At 54.8% G+C, this 3,396-nt stretch overlaps 1 long non-coding RNA gene across 1 annotated transcript in view; it reads right to left on the bottom strand.

Annotated features, from left to right (window-relative positions):
* Positions 1–2,875, bottom strand: part of LOC115284257 — a 24,318-nt gene extending 21,443 nt beyond the window's left edge. Inside the window, exon 1 of the long non-coding RNA XR_003905147.1 lies at positions 2,538–2,875. This is a non-coding gene — a long non-coding RNA (uncharacterized LOC115284257). The remainder of the gene's footprint in view (positions 1–2,537) is intronic.
* Positions 2,876–3,396: the final 521 nt, after the last annotated feature.

Here is a 3,396-nt window from a genome sequence, read left to right as displayed (position 1 = left end):
TGTACGACTGCAGACTGATGCCTGCACCCCCTCATCTCCGTACCAGCTCCTGGCCAAGCCCTGCTCTGTCCTGTTAGGAAGACATATATGATAAAGTCTCCTGGCCCTCGATCACACAGGTCCCCAGAAGCAAGTCACAGGCTTGACAGAGACTCTGGCGCCCTGGGTCATTCTGCAGAATCCATCAGCAGGAAACTCAAGTACGGAACAATATGATCTGTCCGATTTGGCACTTCTCAACTACACAAATGAGGATGAAAATCTAAGGACAGTGCCTTTAGGTGGCTGTGTCACACAGCAGGCCCTTAATCTCCCCTTTGGTTCAGTCTCTCCTTACACAACAGAGAGCACCAGCCACAGCTAAGTAAACAGAATTGACTCTTTCATAGCCATCATAAAGTACATTCTGTGAAATGCACTGTCTCTTGATTCAAGTGCAATAGTCCCTCCTGCAATCTGAAAGGAGTAGACCGGCTCATAGGCAAGCAACATAGTTCAAAGTCCCTGAATCACACTGCACTAGAGCTGGAAGGAGTGGGAGCGGTCAGAGGCTGAGCCCCGTGCCCTGCAGATGGGAAGTAAGAACACATGCACGACCCAGGGCTAGCCATACACTTCCGGAGCATGATTCAGGGCAACAGGTTGACGGCCTTAGCACCAGGCTCAGGATGTACGTCTTGTGTTCCCAATCTGTTTGGTAGTTGCATGGACTCTGGGTTGGCCACTCCTGAGTTTGAAGGCCAACTCTCCCCCAACCCCAGCTGAGTGAGAGATCTTCGCCACGCCCCTTGGCCTCTGTGCTCTTAGTTTCCCCATCCCTCCTTCAAGTGGATCTAACAGCACGTAGCTGTTAGATTTGAGGACCAGAGGGGACAGGATGTGAGAAGCACCTTTGCCTGAGCTATTCTTCCTTACTGCCTCTGGTCTCCTGTTTTCCCAGCTTAAAGCTGACATCCCAGGACTGGTCTCCTGTATCACCACCTTCAAAACCCTACCTATTCTTCAGTGCACAATTCAAAACCAGCCTACCTCTGGAAACTTCCTGATCTCCCAGTGAGGTGCATCCTGGCCTCTCCTGAGGCCTCAGAGAACTTCCCAGATAGTTCTTTCTGTGGACCGTGTGTGTTCCTACTTCAAATGAGTGTTACTGACATACATGCCTTTCTTATCCACCTAGCATGCACTGACTCGGGTCAGGGCCTGTGTCACTCATCTGCCAAAGCCCAGCATGGCACAACAGCTCATCGGGGTGGAGAGTTGATGAATCCTGAATGATTCAACCATCATCAACATCTAGTAAGTGTCTCCTCTGACAGAGGCAGGCTCTGGGGGCAGCACAAAGGTGAAATGGACAAAGTCCTTGTTTGCAGAGAGATTCCAGTCTAGCTGTAGTAACTTGGTAGTATGTGGTACACACATACGCATGCAACACATAAACAGCCCAGCCTTGCGCAAAACGAGTACCAGAGACAGGATTCTGGAAAGTTTTCAGGAAGAAGGAGCAGGCCCTGAAACTGTGCTCAGAGTGTTAGGGGAGGCTTCATGGGGCCACAGGAAGTGAGGGAGGGTGCCTGCCATTAGCGAGCAGTGTGGAGGGCAGAGGCACTGAGTGCTGGGAGCTGGGGAGGGTCCGCGCAGTGAGACTGGAGGGGCAGCTATGCCCACGGAGACCCGAGGACTCCTCAGAACGAGGCCCTTTACGTCTGGCTGGGCCAGGCCCATTCAGTACGCAGAGGAACCCCACAGCCCGAGCACTGTTTTCACTATCCTCACTTGACGTGCAGACAAACTGAGGCCGGAGAGGTTCAGGCACTTGAATGCCAAGAATTACGAGTCAGGGCAGCTCCTGTGCAAAGTCGTTTTAGGCCACATGAATAAGCTACAGGGCTGGCTGGGATCACACGAGGGCCAGAGCGGGGTTAAAATCTGCCTGGGTCATATGAATGAAGTCCCAAGCTCTACAGAGTTCAGGGAACACCAGAGATACAGGACACTCTTCCAGAAACTTTGTTTCCTTAAGGATTCTATCTGTAGACCCTCTATTTCTCACTTCTGATTTTGTTCCATCTGCAGGGGTGGGTTGCTGAGTGAAAGCGCAGTAGCTGAGGAAAAAGAGACTCTCGTGTTTTGAAAAAAGTGTCCAGGAAAAGCTGCAGGCCACTCAGAAGTCCCAGGGAGCTGAATATTTTGTAAGGTACCCCAATAGAGGAGGAAAGACAGGAGGCATCCAGGCCTGTGTGGAGGCTCAGGTAACAGGCCCCAGACCTCAGATCTGAACTCAGGAAGTAGCAGTGGGAACAAGAAGAGGAGCATCTATTCTGATCAGGCGTTTGGGAGGCAGGGACATCGCATCTGGTCGCCAAGCAAATGCGGAAGGAGGGTGAGGGTAAGGGAACCCCAGGAACAAAGCAGGGCGACACTGAGTGTATTGAGCCCCTGACTGAAAGAGAGAGGGCAGGAAACAGCGCTGACAGGGCAGTTGACTTTGTCTGGCGCATGTCAGGTTTGAGGTGCAGAATAGGAATTTTTCTTCTCACCTGCAAAATAAGTTCATATAAAGTCCGTCCCTCAGGACCCCACTGGCCATCCCAGGGTGGCTTGGAAGGAGAGCCTTCTTGGGCGTGAAGATTGGAGGTGCGGGATTCAACCTACAGGTCACACACCCTCTCCCCACCTCTGCATTCTCCGGGGTCCATTCTAAGGGTCACCTGAGGTCGCTGAGGACCCTGGGGGTGCCGCTTTGTTGCCTACGAGTGCGGCGAGGCCTAGGCACCTATGAAGGGCATTTCCTGGTCTGTGCTCCCGAGAAGCCTTTGCTCAGCCCCCTCGCAGTTACCAATATCCAACATTCTGGTCTTGCCAGCTCCGCCCCTCTCCGCGTAGCTCCGCCCCTCTCCGCGTAGCTCCGCCCCCACCCCGCGCCCCCCCCAGCCCCTCCTCCAGTACAGCCTTGCTCCGCCCCGGCCCCTCCCCCCAGCTATCCCACCAGCCGCGCCCTGTTCCGCCCCAGTTGCACCTTCCAGATACCCTACCAGTGTTCCCTTGCAACTCGCCACTCCAGCCCGACCGCAGCTCCTCCTCCTAACTATCCTAACAGTCCCGCCCAGCTCCTCTACAGCCCCGCCCCGCCCCTCCTCTCAGCTACCACACCAGGCCACTTTGTGACTCTAAAGCCCCCCAACCCACGGCGCTCCTCCCCAGCTCCTACTCCTAGCTTTCCCCGACTTCGCCCTACTCCCCAGCCGAGCCACGCTCCACTCAGCTACCCACCAGCCCCAGCCGGCTCCTCCCAAGCTACTACTCAGAGAGCTTCCACCCAGCCCCAAGCTCCGCCCCCGCCCCTCCCCAGTTTCTGCTCCGAGCTTTCCCTACCCACGTCCTTCTACTCAACCCCAG

Source organism: Suricata suricatta, chromosome X (genome assembly GCF_006229205.1).
Source record: "Suricata suricatta isolate VVHF042 chromosome X, meerkat_22Aug2017_6uvM2_HiC, whole genome shotgun sequence".
Lineage (NCBI taxonomy): Eukaryota > Metazoa > Chordata > Mammalia > Carnivora > Herpestidae > Suricata > Suricata suricatta.
The sequence above is the reverse complement of the archived record's forward strand: the minus strand, read 5'-3'. Positions and strand labels throughout refer to the sequence as shown.